This window comes from Oryx dammah, unplaced genomic scaffold (genome assembly GCF_014754425.2).
Source record: "Oryx dammah isolate SB20612 unplaced genomic scaffold, SCBI_Odam_1.1 HiC_scaffold_21, whole genome shotgun sequence".
Taxonomy (NCBI): Eukaryota; Metazoa; Chordata; class Mammalia; order Artiodactyla; family Bovidae; genus Oryx; species Oryx dammah.
The window spans coordinates 44,302,287-44,322,727 of record NW_024070205.1 but is presented as its reverse complement, the minus strand read 5'-3'; the positions used below and the strand labels follow the sequence as shown (position 1 = coordinate 44,322,727).

The following is a 20,441-nucleotide window of genomic DNA, read 5'->3' as shown; positions in this document are numbered from 1 at the left end:
GGGAATTTGCAGCCTCTTTAGCTTTGAGATGCAAGAAACATGGAAGTCACATGAATAGGAGGAAAGAGGGAAGCTGGAGAGGGAGTTAGAAAAGGCAAAGGGGAGAGACCAATAAAGAAAGAGGGAAGCAGGAAAGAGGAAGGAAAAGGTGGGCTGTGGAGGAGGTAGAAAGCACATGTTATTATATAGTTAGGATTGAAAGGATCAAGCTATGGAGACAATCAATAAAACAAGATTAAATTTGTAAGATACATCCAGAGATTTAAAGAAATCCCAGGAAGGAGTCAGGAACATCTAAGTCAGTGGTTTTTGAGAATGTGATGAAATCCGTGGAAAGAAACAAAACATATATGTTCCAAGTGTTATATATAGTTTCATGGAGTTCATAGATTCCCTAAAGCCAATCCATGATTTCTCCTCCTAGGAGAGTGCCTTGAACATTCACATATATTATTTTGAGACAATGATAGGGTCTGGAGCTTCCTCAGGCAAGTCTGAAAGTCAAACATAGAGTTTATGAATATTACCATTTTAGTTTCTTTTCAACTGCATAAATGTTATTTGTTCGAATCTAGCTATGATCATATTTATTTGTTTATTCAATATACTGATTTTTTTTTAACAGGACATTTTGCTAGATCTTTTTAAATGATCACTAGTAAATAATCCAAGGGTTTGGGGGGCAAACAAAAGAGAAGAAAATGGCCTTAAATAATAAAGTTTACCTTTTGAGTGTTAGGCTCTTTCATGCTGGAAGAAAGAAGTCCTTTGGTCTTTCCTCAGGTAACAAGATTTCTTTTAAGTGTACACAGGGAATTAAGGAAAATAGGAGTCACATTGCATGGGCCTCAGGAAGGAAAGGAAGCATTAGAATGCCAGACCACACAGAGACTGTTGTTCAGGAACTGGGTCATTTAAGGTTTGGTGTAACTTGAGCAATCTGGGCTCCTTGTCCACTCAGCAGCAGGCATCTGTTAATTTCTGTCCTAGTGTTTCTCTGTGCTGGTGGCTCTGCTACCCTTTGCCTTTCTTCCTGTTGCCACCTTCTTTCTCCTTAACAGATTCTGCCTGTTCGGTCCTTTGCCTTGCTGTTCCCTTTGTCCACGTTTTCATTTGTTTGTCTGTTTCCTTCCCCCCATTTTTAAGTGCTAACGTTTTTAAATGTGCCCCGAGTCCCCCAGGAGAGTTGCTAGTGGATTCATAGTCACCTTCACCCCTGAAAGATCTTTCCTGGGCACGTTACAGCAGCTTCTCCTGAGACATGGGTCCACCCAGGTCAGTCTCTGTGCCGGGATGTCATCATCACGTAGTCAGGAACCTTCAATCAATTTCTTCTTTGGTACAATACCTATTGGACTTCATAGGTTTGCAAAGCTGGACTCTCACATCCATCACATAGTTTGACCCCCCTAATAATCTTGTGAGTAATTATTATTAGTGTGGCCATTTTACACATGAGGAAACAGAGAGTCAAAGAAATAAAGGTGAAAACTCCAGGTCATTCAACTAACAAATGGTAGACCACACTTAATTCCAGGTTTTCTGACCCCAAAGTCTTTCCAGGCACCAGTCTAGAGGAGAGAAACTGGGGGCAAGGCAGGAGGAACAAGTAAGAACTAATGTGGGAATGAAGTAACTGTTTTAGAGGAGGAAAACATTGGTTGGGTGTGGGGGAAGGAATTGCAAAGATTGAAAACTGGTGGTTTAGTCACTAAATTGTGTCCGACTCTTGTGACCCCACGGACTGTAGCCTGCCAGGCCCCTCTGTCCATGGGTTCTCCAGACAAGAACACTGGAGTGGGTTGCCATTTCCTTTCTTCTCAGGGCATCTACCCGACCCAGGAATTGAACCCAGGTCTTCTGCATTGCAGGCAGATTCTTTACCAACTGAGCTACGAGGGAAGTTCAAGCTTAAATACCAAAATTAGACTTGGACTATATCTATGAGGTGCCAAGAGATGGCTAGCGTCCAGTTTTTGTCTCTTCTCATCCCTTTTCCTGAAAGGGGTTAGTATAATTATGACTTGAAGAGGAGTGTGGGGAGGAAGACCTCCTGGAGCCCCAAGTTCCCTTTCCAGCTTGTACATTTCAGGGGCCAAAATACCTTAATACCTATTTAAGTCAATCTCTTTGAAATGTGATGTGAAGTCAGCACATCAAAAAAATCCCTAATGTCTAATGTGAAATAATTTATCAAGTTACCTTTCCTTTTAGAGAAACTATAACAGCTGCAAAGAGAAGCAAAAGATCCTAAAAGAGAAACAGGTTAAAGCAACATTTGCAGAAAGCCTCATTGGGTAATGGCAAGGGGGACAGAGGTGGGAGTAGGCAGGGTAAAGTGAGGGGAAGCAGGGACAAGATCTTCAAGTAGTGTCCACAGGTACTGGGACATGTATTCTTTCATTGATTCAAAATAAAATTTGATCCATGACAGTGTTCCATCATTTGGCATCACATAAAATGTTATTAATGTGAACCTCTGAGAAGCAATTAAATAAAATTAAAAAGTTAACATTAGAGTCTCTCACATTGGAAAGGGTTTGCTGACCATCTACTGACAGGAAGTTGTGTTGAGATGCATTAGTCTTTTAATTCTCTTCTTATCAATGCATTTATAAAGAAGCAGGGTGCTTACTGCTCTAAATGCCAGCAGCACTTGCTGCACCTCAATTTTCTCAATTAAAAAATTTAGACTCCAACCCACTGTAATCAGCCGATTCAGTGATGTTTTTGTTGGTTCCCGGGTTATCCTATGAAACAGTGCTTGCGAAATGGGAGGTTCTTAAGGCTTCTTTAGATTTTAACCTTTCAAATAAAAATAAGTGGTTCAGAAGAATCAAATGATCTCTTTTGTCCTAAGCTTCTTGTTTTGATAGCTGACCATGCTTGATGAAATTTTCTATTAAATGAGAATTATTCTAATTAATAGGAGAAGATTTTCTCTTAGACTAAATAATTAACACCAAAAGGGCAGAACAAATGTTTGTGAACCGTGGTTTTGCACTAAGTAATTTATGTATCATATGACTTGTCAAGTTTTGGTTAAGGAACAAACTGTTCCAGGATCCAAACTCTTTTTTTCAAAATTGAGACTTCCCCTCTTCTTATCCTTCCCTAAGATGTATCTTATAGCTCCTGTTTCCCCAGTGGCTCATTGGTAAAGAATCCACCTGCCAATGCAGGAGACATGGGTTCCATCCCTGATCCAGGAAGATCCCCTGGAGAATGGAATGGCAACCTACTCCAGTATTCTTGTCTGGAAAATCCCGTGGAGAGAGGAGCCTGGTGGGTTTCAGTCCATGGGGTTGCAAAAGAATCAGACATGACTAAACAACAACAACAATAACAAATCTTATAGCTCATCTTCCCCTTGAAGATTTTTTGACATCCTCCATACCTTAGGGTTTTGTTCTAGTACTAACAAATAAAATTTCAAGACCATTCTCTTATTCTTATCCAACCTCTTCCCCCCCCCCCCAATTGCTGGTTCTTTTGATAGGATGTCTGTTAGATATCCTTGTAGAGATGGGGAGTGGACAGGTCAATGTTCTGAGTTCAGGTGAGGGGTCTGTGCTGGCACCATCCATTCCAAAGAGAGGAAGTGGATGCCTAAATAGATGGGACACGATTGCCACTCACTCCGTGAAGTATTGTTATTTGGCTTTTGTGATGTCATTCTAGCATCCTCTCGGCTCATCCCAGTTTTCCTGGAAGACTTCGCTTCCCCCATCAGCTCCTTTAGTGGTATTCCACAAGGTCCTTTCTTCTGTATTTATCACACTCCTAATGTCCTTAACCACCATTCTGCTCCATCACATAATACTCTGACACTCTAATTATTTATCTGTCTCTATCAGCTGAGCTCCTTAATGGTGAGAACTGTCTGCATAGGCACCTAGTAGAGCATCTGACTATGGTGGGCATTTAATGAGTGCTTGAGGAATGAATGAAAGAATTTATTCATTTAGTCTCTTGTCCTACAAAACAAGTAAAACCCAATCATGTTTGCCATTGCAGGAAAGGGTCATGGTGAATAAGAACAGGAGGGTATCTTCCCATGAGATAATATTGTAAAAATGATAAGGTACTCAGGCTAGTTCCCAGGATCTCTTTTACTCAAAGTAGGACAATAATTATACCATTTCATCTACATCTCGCACTGTGCATATCATGGTTACTATGAGAAATTATACATAGAATTCTAAGCCACCAACTAGGAAACGTTTGCTATATAATTTTCCCCTAATTAGCAGTCTCTCCACTGTTGGTTCTGTTCTTAGTGTTTTATTTTGTTTTAACTACATAGCTATTTCTTTGATTCAGGCCTTTATCCCTAATGCACGTAAAGTCATGGATCAAATGTTGAAGACAATCAGATGAAAGACACTAGGACAAAAGGCACAGGACTTAATGCTCAAATGCCCTAGAGAAATCTGAACAGATCCACTGAGGAGGAGAAAATACATGAGAAGGAAGGCAGTAGATGAGTAGGTGTTTGCTGAAAATAGACCTTTATCTAGATCCTCTCTAAACCTAGAGAAAGAGCAGAGATGGCCAAAGTCAGTGTTGGAGACCTAGTTAACAAATGATGGATGATAAATGTGCGTGTGTGAGGGCATCAGCATGTCTCTCATGGGATAGAATCAGCTGTTTTATGGTGTTTTAGAACTCCTTGCAGAAAGCCGCCTAAAGGTCATTTAACATTATTTAACTCCTCAGCTAAATTAACTGTACTTTCTTCTCAGCTATACTTGAAAGCTGTGTCAAGGTAGAAGCCTGTTCTCTCTAGGGGAAATCCCACTTACTTTGCTGTGAAGCAATGAGAAGCTCTCAGATTAACTGTTCCCTTTCGGTGTCAGGTGTCTTCTAGAAAAACAGGTTGTTTTTGAGAGTGCTTCCTGGCCCAGCTCCTGGGTGACCTCGGATACACAGTAAGCATAGTGACTCTTCTACAGAGTATTAGGATAGCATTGTGTGTGTGTGTGTGTGTGTGTCTGCATGCACACAGTGGGTGGTGGGTGAAGTACTCTCTTGTCCTCATCATCAAAATTAAGAGGGACAGGAAAAATCTGCTTCTAAATTTGAAAAAGTGAGTATTAAACTTTATTCCAGTGCCTGTCTACAATAACGTAGGGCAGCTTCTTCCTGGATTCTATCTGTACAATACCACAAGTGTGCATGTGGGGTTGTGTCCAGCTCTTTGTGACCCCATGGACTGTAGCCCACCAGGCTCCTCTGTCCATGGGATTTCCCAGGCAAGAATACTGGAGTGGGTTGCCATTCCCTTCAGGGATCTTCCTGATCCAGGAATTGAACCCATATCTCCTATGTCTCCTGAATTGGCAGGCAGATTCTCTACCACTGGGCCACCTGGGAAGCCTGTACCATGCCACAGAGAAGGTCAAACTACTTCTCTCTGATTTCTCCATCAATAGGCAATGTTATACCAGGCTCAGAAATTACACTGCTTGTCACAGGGGTTTCCTTTCCCCCTGTTCTCAGAAGGGAGTTCAGACCTGTTGCTTGTCAGATGCACGAAGGAGGGTGGTCCCTTCCCACCTCAGGCTGATGCCCAGGAGCTGAGCTGACTGGGAAAAAACAAGCAGTTAAGATGCTGAGAACTGACTGAAGGAGAAGATACTCAGAATGGCTGAGGATGCACTCAGCTTGCCTAGTAGTCATATTCAGATATTTGAAGAGTCATTGTATCATATAGAAGAGCAAGAGTAGAGTTATTATTATTGCTCCAAAAGCTGAGCAGAGGGACCGTTGCCACAGCTGTGGCAGTTGCAGGGAACAGATGGTGCCGTATAAGAAATCACTCTGTCAGGATTGCTGCTGACATTCTAGCGGGCTTTCTGTGTTTAAACAGAGATGGGATGAGCACCAGCAGAGTGGTTGGTGGGACCATCCTGGCAAAGGAGGACCTCAAGGCTTCTAAGCTCCTTCCCCTTGTCTTGTTTTTCTTCCCTTTTCCTTTGGGTACCTTGGAGATTGTTGCTGTCTTCTACCTTGCGGGAACTAGAGTGGAGCATCTTACATGCTCTGAACTCTGATGGTTTGAGTTTTACAGGCATGGAGTGCTACAGCTAGGCAATGCATCTGGGGGCTTTATTATCTTTAGTTTTGAACAGTTCAATTTTGGGAGCATTGTGTACTTTCCTCCAAGGACATGGTCCTTCCTAGTTGTCCTGGAGGTGACCTGTGGTGACAAGGTGTTGTCAGTTGCTCCTGCCTCCTCTTTCCTGGGCTCCCCCTTCTTGTTTGCCCAGCACCTGCCTGAGGAAATGAGCAGGAGAATGTATTAAATAAGTGTTTGGCAAATGGGAGGCAAGGAAGCAGGGTCAGCCCTTCCCTGTCCAAAAAAAAAAAAAACACAAATGTTTTTCTAGTCTAATCCACTGTGGAGGAAACTGAGACTATTCTTAGCAGCGTTCTGCATCCCCTGTGTGCTCAGTGTGGGTGGTGAACCATGAACTATGCCCCTGCCCTATGGTGCTCAGGGTTCTTCCTGGAAGCCTGTGCCCGGGGAATTTTGGGCAGCTACTTGTGTGCCAATGACCAGATCCACCTCTCCCGCACACTGATTGTACTCCCCTGGTTCAGGTTATCCAGCCCCAGGACGTTTATCAGTGTTTAGCAGCGAGAGTCCCGATTCCTTTGAAAAGTGCCAAAGCTTCGTCATAACAGGGCTTTGTGCCCACTCTCTCCTCTCTCCATCCCTGGGAAGTACGGAGATCCCATCTCCTATCTGGGCCCTTCCAATAGTGAGAGTCGAGTTAGGTCATTCAACCTGGGAGACATAGTCTCTGTTCCCACGTTGCTTGAATGCCTTTCAGTAGGCCAGCCCAGCTGGGCTGCTTCTACACCTAGCTGAGGCCAGTGCTTCCGCCAAACGATGGGCAGAGTTGGCTAATCGTCGTGTCTACACCATCCTAACTGCAGTGCAGAGCATCTACTGCTTCGGGTTCCAAACATATTCTAGAAGACATAAGAAGATTTGAGTCCTTAGTGTAGCTCTTAAGAAAGAGGTGGTCCAAGTGCAAATTTGACAGTTGAAATAGGGTACTCAAAGCCCTGTGCACTGGGACAACCCAGAGGGATGGGGTGGGGAGGGAGATAGGAAGAGGGTTCAGGATGGGGGGCCACGTGCATCCGTGGCTGATTCATGTCGAGGTATGGCAAAAACCAGCACAATATTGTAACTTAATTAGCTTCCAATTAAAATAAACAAATAATTTTTTTTTAAAAAGAAAGAGATGGTCCAGGTATTCTCTCTCTCACACACACACAAAGACACCTGAACAAATACACTCACACTTATAGCAGGTTGAACTCTCACTGTCTCCCAGCTTTCTTTCCTTCTTGCCCATTCTTCTCTTGTTTCTAGAAAATAATGACATTAGCAAGTACTAGTAGTAGATGTTTAGATGCTAAGTTGTGTCTGACTCTTTGAGACCCCATGGTAGCCCACCAGACTCTTCTGTCCATGCAATTTCCCAGGCAAGAATACTGGAGTCTGTAGCCATTCCCTTTTCCAGGGGATCTTCCTGATCCAGGGGTTGAACCTGTGTCTCCCACATTGTACGAGGATTCTTTACCTCTGAGCCACCAGGAAGTGACATTAACAAGGAAGGCCGTCAACTTCATGTAGCCTGATTTTAAAGAACTAGGGCTTACACGCCTGAATGGACTGTTGATTTGATATATCACTTTGACATTTAGAGAACCAAGTCTTGCAGTGAAAAGCGGTTTGGGTAAGATGAGAAGGCATTTGGGAATGAAAGCGTTTGTTGGTGAAGATCTGAACCTTACTTTATGGAAAGGAGGTTTGTGGTTGAGGAATGACTTTTCTAACAAGGGGTGAGAGAGCTAAGTTTCATCTCATATTGGAAGTGGTACAAGTCACACCAGGGCACTCAGGCCCAGAGTTACTAATAATTTCCTAACGCCTACTTCTGAAAAGTTTGTTATTTGTTTTGTTTCTCTTTGTTTTTTTTCCTTAGCTTTCAATGTTTCCTGAAAGTGAAGTGAAAGTCTTTCAGTCATATCTGACTCCTTACGACCCCATGGACAGTATAGTCCATGAAATTCTCCAGGCCAGAATACTCGAGTGGGTAGCCTTTCACCTCTCCAAGGGATCTTACCAACTCAGGGATCAAACCTAGGTCTCCCACCTTGTAGGCGGATTCTTTACCAGCTGAGCCACAAAGGAAGCCCAAGAATACTGGAGTGGGTAGCCTATGCCTTCTCCAGTGAATCTTCCCAATCCAGGAATTGAACCAAGGTCTTCTGCATCGCAGGCAGATTCTTTACCAATGAGCTATGAGGGAAACCCTAATGTTTCCTGAAACAACCCTAAAGAAACTTCCAAAAGTTATAATCATTTACACAATGACAACAATAATGATTGTGATCACTCGCTATATGACAGGCAGTGCATCAAAGAGTACATTGTCATCTCATTGAATTCCCACAATGCACGTGGGGTAGATACAACTGATATCCCCAAATTACAGATTGAAAAAAAAAAAGGGTCTGAAGAGGTTAAGTGCATTCCTGAGGTCACACTCCTAGTTAGTGGCAGAGCAGAATCAGACATTTTGATCTTCCAAATTTCAGGCCAATGCTCCTTCCATTTATTACATTTTGGCTATTGTCAGTCTTTCTAGGTACGGAGGAGATGGTGGTAGCCTTGAAAATTTTTCTAATTCAAGAAGACACTATGGAAAGGTGCTCTAGCTCTGACTTCTTCAATGGCAAGGGAGATATTTCAAAACAATGGGGGTTTTCATAAGATAAATGACTTCTGAGACTAGTGAACTCATTTATTCAACAAATACTTATTGAAAACCTATTATGTGAAAGGCATTATTTGAGGAGCTGAAGATACAGTGGAGAAAAAGTAGATAATTCCCTTCCCTTATAAAGTTTATATTTTACTGGGGAAAAATAGAATAAGTATTTTTTTAAAAATTATATAGAAATTAAAATAAGTCAGTGGGGTCAGTGGGGTACAAAGGGACTAGGAGACAGTAATTTTTTTTTTTAGAAATTGATATGTTGATTTATCTGGAAAAAACAAAGGACTCATAATAGTCAAAGCCATTTTTGAAGAAGAATAAAGTTTAAGGCTTTTTAACATTACTGTATTTTAAGACTTGCTATATAAAGTTGCAGTAATCAAGACAACATAGATTATATATATATATATATATATATATATATATATATATATACACAAAGGGCTTTCCTGGTGGCTCAGTGGTAAAGAATCTTCTTGCCAGTGCAGGAGATGTGGGTTTGATCCCTGAGTCAGAAAGATCCCCTGGAGAAGGAACTGGCAACTCACTCCAATATACTTGCCCTGGAAATCCCATGGGCAGAGGAGCCTGGTGGATTACAGTCTACAGGGTCACAAAAAGATTGGACATGACTTAGCGACTAAATAACAACACCTAAATACATAATGATATATATCCATGATAATAGACTAGTGTCCAGGAATAGAGCTCACATATATATGGTCAATTCATTTTTGATAAAGGAGGCAAAGCAAGTCAGTGGGGAAAGGATAATCTTTATAACAAATATTGTGAGAACAACGGATATTTATATGTCCCCCAAATCCTCAAATCTTACCTCATATTAAATACAAATATAAACTTGATATGGATCATCAGAGGCCTAAATGTAAGTGTTAAACCTGTAGAACTTTTAGGTAAAAAGCTAGAAGACCATAGTGACTGACCTTCAGTTCAGTTCAGTCGCTCAGTCGTGTCCGACTCTTTGCGACCCCATGAATCGCAGCACGCCAGGCCTCCCTGTCCATCACCAACTCCCAGAGTTCACTCGGACTCACGTCCATCGAGTCAGTGATGCCATCCAGCCATCTTATCCTCTATCGTCCCCTTCTCCTCCTGCCCCCAATCCTTCCCAGCACCAGAGTCTTTTCCAATGAGTCAACTCTTCGCATCAGGTGGCCAAAGTACTGGAGTTTCAGCTTTAGCATCATTCCTTCCAAAGAAATCCCAGGGCTGATCTCCTTTAAAATGGACTGGTTGGATCTCCCTGCAGTCCATGGGACTCTCAAGATTCTTCTCCAACACCACAGTTCAAAAGCATCAACTCTTTGGTGCTCAGCTTTCTTCACAGTCCAACTCTCACATCCATACATGACCATAGGAAAAACCATAGCCTTGACTAGATGGACCTTAGTCAGCAAAGTAATGTCTCTGCTTTTGAATATGCTATCTAGGTTGGTCATAACTTTTCTTCCAAGGAGTAAGAGTCTTTTAATTTCATGGCTGCAGTCACCATCTGCAGTGACTTTGGAGCCCCCCAAAATAAAGTCTGACACTCTTTCCCCATCTATTTCCCATGAAGTGATGGGACCAGATGTCATGATCTTTGTTTTCTGAATGTTGAGCTTTAAGCCAACTTTTTCGCTCTCCTCTTTCACTTTCATCAAGAGGCTTTTGAGTTCCTCTTCACTTTCTGCCATAAGGGTGGTGTCATCTGCATATCTGAGGTTATTGATATTTCTCCCGGCGATCTTGATTCCAGCTTGTGTTTCTTCCAGTCCAGTGTTTCTCATGATATACTCTGCATATAAGTTAAATAAGCAGGGTGACAATATACAGCCTTGACATACTCCTTTTCCTATTTGGAACCAGTCTGTTGTTCCATGTCCAGTTCTAACTGTTGCTTCCTGACCTGCATACAGATTTCTCAAGAGGCAGATCTTGTGGTCTGGTATTCCCATCTCTCTCAGAATCTTCCACAGTTTATTGTGATCCACACTCTCAAAGGTTTTGGCATAGTCAACAAAGCAGAAGTAAATGTTTTTCTGGAACTCTCTTGCTTTTTCCATGATCCAGCAGATGTTGGCAATTTGATCTCTGGTCCCTCTGCCTTTTCTAAAACCAGCTTGAACAACAGGAAGTTCACGGTTCATGTATTGCTGAAGCCTGGCTTGGAGAATTTTGAGCATTTAGGCCAAAGAGGCTGGATCCCAGTAGGTGAAGTGCAGTGAAGAATTGGATATGAGTGGAGAAGTGGTCAGCGCTAATCATGTTTAATTTATTTGTCAAGAATAAATTATTGACAAATAAATAAATTCTTTGTCAATAATATTTCATAATGTCATTGAATCCTTCCACAGAGAGGTATGCAATGTTTAGTTCTCTCTTGGTTTATTTTTTTAAAAAGGTCATTCGGACTCTTGTTTGGAGAATGCTTTTTAGTGAGGTCAGTGTGTGAACAGGAGTTCAGAAATGAGGCTCGTAATAGTAGCCTTGCATGGGAGTGGGACCAGTAGAGATGGAAAGTGGATGTGTTCCTGAACACAGGATGTGTTCAGAGAGGAGACGTGAATGGACTTGCTGATGGTTGGGGGTAGTTGGCGATGGGGAGAGAGACAGGAATCAGAGAAGCTGCTAGATTTTGGCTTCAGCCATTGCTGCTTGGGGGTGGATTGATCACTGAGAAGGGCAAAAGACTTTCAGATATGTTGTTCTCTTTCTTTTTTATGACAATTCTTGAGAGGCAGTAAAAATATAATTTCTGTTTTACAAATAAGGCAGACAAGTCTCCGAGAGTGTAGATGTGTTTCTATCCACATAGCTAGTGAAAGGAAAGGCCGTGCAGGAACCTCGGGCTTGCAGATGCAGTAGGTCTGTTGCTTATTTCCCTACCAAACTGTCCCCCTGAAGCCAGAAGGAATCTTGTACACAAGCACTCTCCCCACTGCTGAATACAGTGACACATCCTAACTCTTTTCCGCTTCTATTTCAGGTTAATTTTCCTCATACTTACGACTTTGACACTTATACATCTTAACAGCTATTTTAGACATCTATTCCTGTTAAAGGATGCACTGGCCCTATTTTTGGAAGCTGGATGACGCAGAAGAAAGGTAATGCAATAGGGAACCTTTGGCCCCTCTTAAGTCACTGACTCAAATCATCACCAGATTACCACAGATCCAAATAAGTACTGTCTAATGATGCCCACAAACATGCCAGTAGGCAATTATACTCTGTTTTAATGTTTCAATAGTGTTTACTTAAAGTCATAAAAACTGTTTTTCCAGAAACATAGTTTTAGATATTTTACAGACATTATCTCTACTACTTTTTGCAATAACCCTGAACAGCTCAGGTAAGTTAATCTCCCAAACATCTAGAAAGTGTCTGTTTAAATATTTGAATCCAAGTCTGTAAGCCAAAAGCTGTGATCTTTCCACAATAACACTGTTTATTGGAGGGAAGAGATCCAATTCTGGTGTTCTCGTCCCTTTGACATTTAGTGACCCCCTTTCCCTCCCTGTACTAGCCAGGAATAGTGATGGAAAGCAGGCATAACCCCCCACAACTAGTTACTTTAGTAAAGAATTTATTATGTGGAAGCATCATAAAATTTTGTTCTTAGACTTTTTTCTAGATCATGCGTTCAGCAAGGATCTTTGATTTTCTGCAGGCATGGCACCCATTCATTATTTTATTTATATGACCTCCTTCGCAACATTCCTCTTCACACATACTCTGTGAACAACTCTGTTATTCAGTGTAAGTGAATTATAATAAAATTTTACCAAGTGTCCTCATTAGGGACTTTTATAAATGTCCTGGGGATTTGCAAAATCAGTGCTCTAGTGACTTTAGATTTAAGTCTGCAACACTGTCTCCTGACAGCCATTCCAAAGAGGGCAGGAGGTAACTGATGCAAACTCTGTGGAAATTTGGTAAACAAAACTAACCCAGAGCAGCCTTTAACCTATGTTCAACAAGGAAGATCGAAGCCTTTGTATTTTTACTGGAAAACTAGTTTGGAATGTAGCCAACAAAATTTAAATATGGATTATTAAACATAAACTTGCTTTGGGATTTTGCTTGGTTTCAGCCTCACTTAATGGCAATCAGCTGAGTTACACTGGATAGTTGCTGTTGTTGAGTGGCTAAGTTGTGTCCGACTTTTTTGGGATCCCATGGACTGTAGCCCACTAGGCAACTCTATCCATGGGATTTCCAAGGCAAGAATATTCCAGAGGATCTTCCCAAGCCAGGGAATGAACCCAGGTCTCCTGCATCAGCAGGTAGATTCTTTACCACTGAACAACCGGGGAAGCCCTTGCATTATTGGGTAGTGACTAACCCCAAACCACTCAACCAGGCTGGGAGTAGGACATCAGGCTCTGGTAGTGAGAGCTAGATGGCGCTATAGTGTAATTGTCAGCTGCCCAATTGCTATTTGGTCAAAGAGTAGTAGTTCTGGCTCAGTGGTGTCCAGCTCTTTGAGATCCCATGGACTGCAGCACGCCAGGCTTCCCTGTCCATAACCAACTCCCGGAGCTTACTGAAACTCATGTCCATCAAGTTGGTGATGCCATCCAACCATCTCATCCTCTGTAGTCCCCTTCTCCTCTCACCTTCAATCTTTCCCAGCATCAGGGTCTTTTCAAATGAGTCAGTTCTTCTTATCAGGTGGCCAAAGTACTGGAGATTCAGCTTCAGTTTCAGCATCAGTGCTTTCAGTGAATATTCAGGACTGATTTCCTTTAGGATAGACTGGTTGAATCTCCTTGTGGTCCAAGGGACTCTCAAGAATCTATTCCAACACCACAGTTCAAAACATCAATTCTTTGGCAATCAGCTTTCTTTACAGTCCAACTCTCGCATCCATACATGACTACTGGAAAAACCATAGCTTTGACTAGACAGAGCTTTGTTGGTAAAGTAATGTCTCTGCTTTTTAATATGCTGTCTAGGTTGGTCATAGCTTTTCTTCCAAGGACCAAGCGTCTTTTAATTTCATGGCTGCAGTCACCATCTGTAGTGATTTTGGAGCCCCCAAAATAAAGTCTCTCACTGTCTCCATTGTTTTCCCATCTATTTGCCGTGAAGTGGTGGGACCGGATGCCATGATCTTAGTTTTCTGAATGTTGAGTTTTAAGCCAACTTTTTCACTCTCCCCTTTCACTTTCATCAAGAGGCTCTTTAGTTCTTCCCTTTCTGCTATAAGGGTGATGTCATCTGCATATAAACAAAAGATCATTTGAATGTTGAGCAAATAGTATCAGCTGCCCAAAACAGAGTTTGCCTGATAGAAAAGGTTCTGGAATAGGAGGTTTAAATCTGTGTTGCTTACATTTTCTCTAACTGCAGTATAATACAGCATAAAATGGAGAGCTTTTCTCTCTCACTTTCTTTCTGATATAGCCACATGTAAGTGGGCACATACACAAATAAAACCTTGTTGAAATTCTTCTTAGAATAAACAGTTGGAATCACTAGTCCTGGGCTGTCTGAAGGTTTCCAGAATGACATACACATCTAGCCCATGTCCAAGATTCAGCTGTTGTATTTCTGTCTAATGATAGAGTACTGAGGTTTTTATGGGTCAAATGTGAGATAATGTCAGGGCCTGCTATTTGAATGGCTTGTAATCTGGCAGGAAGGACAGTGGTAATTAGAAGGAGACATTGGAAGTTTTTCAGTTCAACATCTTAACTTGGGAATGTTTCAAGTCTATTAAAAAAAAAATTTACCCCCAGATATTTGAGTCTACTTGCAAAAGTTAAGAAAGACCAGGAAAAAGTATCTGGGGGTATGAAAGCTGGAGTTGTTGCCCATGATTGCGTGTCCTTAAAATAACAGTAAAAGATGTAGTGAAACTGAAGGACTAGAGGACTGACAAAATGGCACGTTTGAAGTGTGTACTTTCATATCACATGGTACCCTCTCAGGGGAGCTAACCCATTTCACAGCCTTAGCTATAGCGCTGGAAACAATGAGACTTTTTGCTTCCCACAACCCCTCTTTCTGTATCCCTTTCTTTACAGCTTTCCAGCTGTCATAAATGTCATAAACACCTCACCTACTTGGGATACAAGAAGAACAGACTATATGAAGCATAGTGAAGTTTCAGTTTCAGTGCTTGTGATTGGTCTGTTCATATTTTCTGTTTCTGATTTAGTCTTGGAAGATTGCACCTTTCCAAGAATGTGTCCATTTCTTCCAAGTTGTCCATTTTATTGGTACACAGTTGTTCATAGTAATCTCTCATGAGCCTTTATATTTCTGTGGTGTCAGATACAACCTCTCCTTTTCCATTTCTAATTATATTGATTTTTTTTTTTGATTGAGTCTGGCTTAAGGTTTATCGGTTTTGTTTTTTTCAAATAACCAGCTTTTAGTTTCATTGATCATTGCACTTGGTTTCTTTGTTTCTGCTTTATTTATTTCTGCCTTGCTCTTTAAGATTTCTTTCCTTCTACTAACTTTAGGTTTTATTTGTTCTTCTTTGTCTAGTTGTTTTAGGTGTAAGATTAGGTTATTTGAGCTTTTTCTTGTTTCTTAAGGTAAGATTTTATTGCTATAAACTTCCCTTTTATTAATAGAACTGCTTTTGCTGTATCCCATACATTTTGGACTGCTTTCATTTTCTTTTCTCTCTAGGTATTTTTTAATTTCCTCTTTGATCATAAAAATACATTTTTATAGATATTTCTATGATTTTTGACAAATACATTAGAATTGTTTACCTTCTATTCATTGTTAAAGTATCTTTATTCATTAATTAATTCACTTTGAATAAAGTTTATTTATTGTGCATTAATTATACCAACCAGGTTCTGAGAAAAATACATGGCATGGCCCTTGGTCTGAAGAAAATACTCATTTATTTCATATGAAATATTCAAATGAAGGACGATTCTATGGCAGCATTACTTTGAAACATAAACTGGCCAGAAACTTTAGTTTTAGTCATTCATTCAGTTCACTCCTTCAGTAAACATTTGTTGAATGTCTATCACATCTCTGTTCTTATAAATATATACACAGTAAAACATATCCCCTAAGGGAGTCAGAAATGTAAATTAAAACTTAAAATATGAAATGTCTCCTACTCAGTTTTCTAAAGACTTTTTATGAACTATAGCACATATAGATTTCTGCTTTGACCTTTAATTAGTCTGTGCAGACCTTTTCTGTTTTTCTTGTTTATAGATCTTTGATGGAGTTAATAATCCTTGTCCGATGCATCCTGTATTTCTAGAATAATTAGAATGTTATCCTGTCTATATTAATTGCTCAAAATAAGCATTTGCTCTCATTCTCATCCCCACTTAGCTAAGAGTTTTTGTTTATCTATCCTTTTTTTTTTTTTTGGAAGGAATGATGCTAAAGCTGAAACTCCAGTACTTTGGCCACCTCATGCGAAGAGTTGACTCATTGGAAAAGACTCTGATGCTGGGAGGGGTTGGGGGCAGGAGGAGAAGGGGACGACAGAGGATGAGATGGCTGGATGGCATCACGGACTCGATGGACGTGAGTCTGAGTGAACTCCGGGAGTTGGTGATGGACAGGGAGGCCTGGCGTGCTGCAATTCACGGGGTCGCAAAGAGTCGGACATGACTGAGTGACTGAACTGAACCGAACTGAACTTTAAATTCCATCTTTGACCTATTTAGTCTTTATATTTTTATCAATTGTTTTCCCTACAGATTGAGGGGAAAAATAATTTTGTAGTTAGGCCACTGGACTTGCAAGGGAAGAGTCACAGGAAAGCAGCAGAACTCAAAGTGAAATGGAAAAGGATTGAGTATTGAGTAGAATAAGAAATGAAGGAAATTAGTGATAAGAATCTGGGATGAAAGGAGAGATAGAGGAAGGTCACTTAAGTAATTTAGCAGGATGTTTTAGATCAAAGTTTAGTGACAGAGACAACTCTTAAACATATCTGCAGGGTGAGGCAAAGAATCCAGAGAAAGGAGACTGGCCTCCTAACTGAAGAAGTCAGATTGGCAGAAGGGATTAGCTTTGGAAAAGGGGACTCCTTTATCTTTGGTTTAGGTGGGAATGAAGGAATGATGGAACAGGAATAGAGAAATGTGGAAATAGACATAATCACTGATTACCTGGCCCTTTCAAGGTCGCATGCCTTGTCTGTTCTTCCTTTATAGTTCAGGTGACCAGACACTGAGTGAGCTTTTCTGTAGTCCTGAAGTGGGACTAAGGCCCAGAGATAAAGAAAAAGGCTCTACAGGCCCAACATTCTAGACTCAAGGATCTGCCAGCTCCTTTCCTGGGTACCAGTTCAGATACCAGCTGTGCTATTATCTGCTTCCCCCTTTGCCAGTAGAAGGTCAGAGGACTGCAAGTGGAGGAGTGCCACTCGAGACGATAGTGCACAGAGAGAGGTTCTGTCCCTTCCACCCACAGGAGGTGCTCCCCTCTCTGACGCAGAGGTAAACGAAGGCCAGGTTGTGTCTGCTAATGGGCTAAACAAGCATCTGACTCCAGCATTCGTTGACAGCCTCGTGCCCCAGGAGTTTGAGGGTTGTGCCCTGAAGCACATTCTTCCAGAAACGAATGCTAAGATGACCTCTTGCTCCTAGCTCCTGAGAGGAATTGAAAACCGAGGAGCTAAGAAGGCGTAACTGTGCAGGGGGAGAGAACAGGGGATCTAGTTCCTGAATAAAGCAAAGCCAACTTTTCTTCATTAAAGACTCAGTGACGGGCTTCCCCAGTGGTTCAGTGGTTGAGAATCTGCCTGCCAGTGTAGAAGACACAAGTTCAATCCCTGATCTGGGAAGATTCCCCATGCAACGTAGCGACTAAGCTCGTGTGTCACAACTACTGGGCCTGTGCTCTAGAGCCAGCGAGCTGCAACTGCTGAGCCTGTGTGCCCTAGAGCCTGCGCTCTTTAGCAAGAGAAGCTGCTGCAATGAGAAGCCTGAGCACCGCAGCTGGAGGGTAGCCCCTGCTTACTGCAAGTGGAGAAAAGTCCTCGCAGCACCAAAGACCGAGCACAGCCAGTAAAGTAAAAATAAATAAATAAAATTTAAAAAAAAAAAAGACTCAGTGAGCAGAAAGGAGAACAGGATGAAAGGGAAATCAATATAAAGGTGCTAGAGGCGTTGCCTCTCTGTCAGGCACTCCAAATTCATCCAACACAGTCATGCCCTGTGGAGTCAGGCTGTTGAGTATGCTGTCTTCAGAACACATAGCTGATTTCTGCGCCAAGCTGAGAATCGAATTTACCCATTAGAAATACTTTGATTAAGGAACTATTAAGGAAAAGGTGGTCTTATTGTAAAATAAAATAAAAGTTCATTGAAAGCTTTAAAAAACCCCACTTACAACAATGAAATTAAGGCTTGTAAGTTCAGCCTTTGTAGGGCCCTGCATTGCCCCCATGGCTGCAGTGACTGAGGGCGCTGTGTCTTTAGGCTCTCTTGCCTTTCCTTGTGTTTATCTCACAGGAAGTCACTGGCTCTGGACCAGACAGATCTGCAGGCAAATCTTGGGGAGTCCTTGACCACCCTGCACCTCAGTGTCTTTGTGAGATGAGATAATGAGGTGGGATAATCTGCTAGCCCATCTCATAGGGCTAGAGGAAGACTTATCTAGTTATTGCCTGTACTTCAGTTCAGTTCAGTTCAGTTCAGTTCAGTTCAGTCGCTCAGTCGTGTCTGATTCTTTGTGACCCCATGAGTCGCAGCACGCCAGGCCTCCCTGTCCATCACCAGCTCCCAGAGTTCACTGAGACTCACGTCCATTGAGTCCGTGATGCCATCCAGCCATCTCATCCTTGGTCGTCCCCTTCTCCTCCTGCCCCCAATCCCTCCCAGCATCAGAGTCGTTTCCAATGAGTCAACTCTTTGCATGAGGTGGCCAAAGTACTGGAGTTCCAGCTTTAGCATCATTCCTTCCAAAGAACACCCAGGGCTGATCTCCTTCAGAATGGACTGGTTGGATCTCCTTGCAGTCCAAGGGACGCTCAAGAGTCTTCTCCAACACCACAGTTCAAAAGCATCAATTCTTTGGTGCTCAGCTTTCTTCACAGTCCAACTCTCACATTCATACATGACCACGGGAAAAAACATAGCCTTGACTAGACGGACATTTTTGGCAAGGTAATGTCTCTACTTTTCAGTATGCTATCTAGGTTGGTCATAACTTTTCTTCCAAGGAGTAAGAGTCTTTTAATTTCATGACTGCCATCACCATCTGCAGTGATTTTGGAGCCCCCCAAAATAAAGTCTGACACTGTTTCCACTGTATCCCCATCTATTTCCCATGAAGTGATGGGACCAGATGCCATGATCTTCATTTTCTGAATGTTGAGCTTTAAGCCAACTTTTTCACTCTCCTCTTTCACTTTCATCAAGAGGCTTTTTAGCTCCTCTTCACTTTCTGCCATAAGGGTGGTGTCATCTGCATATCTGAGGTTATAGATATTTCTCCCGGCAATCTTGATTCCAGCTTGTGCTTCTTCCAGCCCAGCGTTTCTCATGATGTACTCTGCATAGAAGTTAAATAAGCAGGGTGACAATATACAGCCTGACATACTCCTTTTCCTATTTGGAACCAGTCTGTTGTTCCATGTCCAGTTCTAACTGTTGTTTCCTGATCTGCATAAAGGCTTCTCAAGAGGCAGGTAAGGTGGTCTGGTATTCCTATCTCTTTCAGAATTTTCCACAGTTTATTGTGATCCACACTCTCAAAGGCTTTGGCATAGTCAATAAAGCAGAAGTAGATGTTTTTCTGGAACTCTCTTGCTTTTTCCATGATCCAGTGGATGTTGGCAATTTGATCTCTGGTTCCTCTGCCTTTTCTAAAACCAGCTTGAACATCTGGGAGTTCACGGTTCATGTATTATTGAAGCCTGGCTTGGAGAATTTTGAGCATTACTTTACTAGCATGTGAGATGAATGCAATTGTGCAGTAGTTTGAGCATTCTTTGGCATTGCCTTTCTTTGAGATTGGAATGAAAACTGACCTTTTCCAGTCCTATGGCCACTGCTGAGTTTTCCAAATTTGCTGGCATATTGAGTGCAGCACTTTCATAGCATCATCTTTCAGGATTTGAAATAGCTCCACTGGAATTCCATCACCTCCACTAGCTTTGTTCGTAGTGATGCTTTCTAAGGCCCACTTGACTTCACATTCCAGGATGTCTGGCTCTAAGCGTGTGATCACACCATTGTGAAGGTCTTTTTTGTACAGTTCTTCTGTGTATTCTTGCCACCTCTTCTTAATATCTTCTGCTTCTGTTAGGTCCCTACCATTTCTGTCCTTTATCGAGCCCATCTTTGCATGAAATGTTCCCTTGGTATCGCTAATTTTCTTGAAGAGATCTCTAGTCTTTCCCATTCTGTTTTTTTCCTCTATTTCTTTGCTTTGATCACTGAGGAAGGCTTTCTTATCTCTCCTTGCTATTCTTTGGAACTCTGCATTCAGATGCTTATATCTTTCCTTTTCTCCTTTGCTTTTCCCTTCCCTTCTTCTCACAGCTAGTTGTAAGGCCTCCTCAGACAGCCATTTTGCTTTTTTGCATTTCTTTTCTATGGGGATGGTCTTGATCCCTGTCTCCTGTACAATGTCACGGACCTCTGTCCATAGTTCATCAGGCACTCTATCTATCAGATCTAG

At 41.8% G+C, this 20,441-nt stretch overlaps 2 long non-coding RNA genes across 2 annotated transcripts; one reads left to right on the top strand and one right to left on the bottom strand.

Moving 5' to 3' along the window:
• Nucleotides 1-216: 216 nt before the first annotated feature.
• Nucleotides 217-881, bottom strand: LOC120880287. The gene is made up of 2 exons (XR_005725000.1): nt 726-881; nt 217-494 (listed from the first exon to the last, which is right to left on the bottom strand). It is a non-coding gene; the product is annotated as an uncharacterized LOC120880287 (long non-coding RNA).
• Nucleotides 882-4,849: 3,968 nt separating this feature from the next.
• Nucleotides 4,850-18,456, top strand: LOC120880286. The gene is made up of 3 exons (XR_005724999.1): nt 4,850-4,931; nt 11,797-11,917; nt 16,972-18,456. It is a non-coding gene; the product is annotated as an uncharacterized LOC120880286 (long non-coding RNA).
• The last annotated feature ends 1,985 nt before the right edge of the window (nt 18,457-20,441 follow it).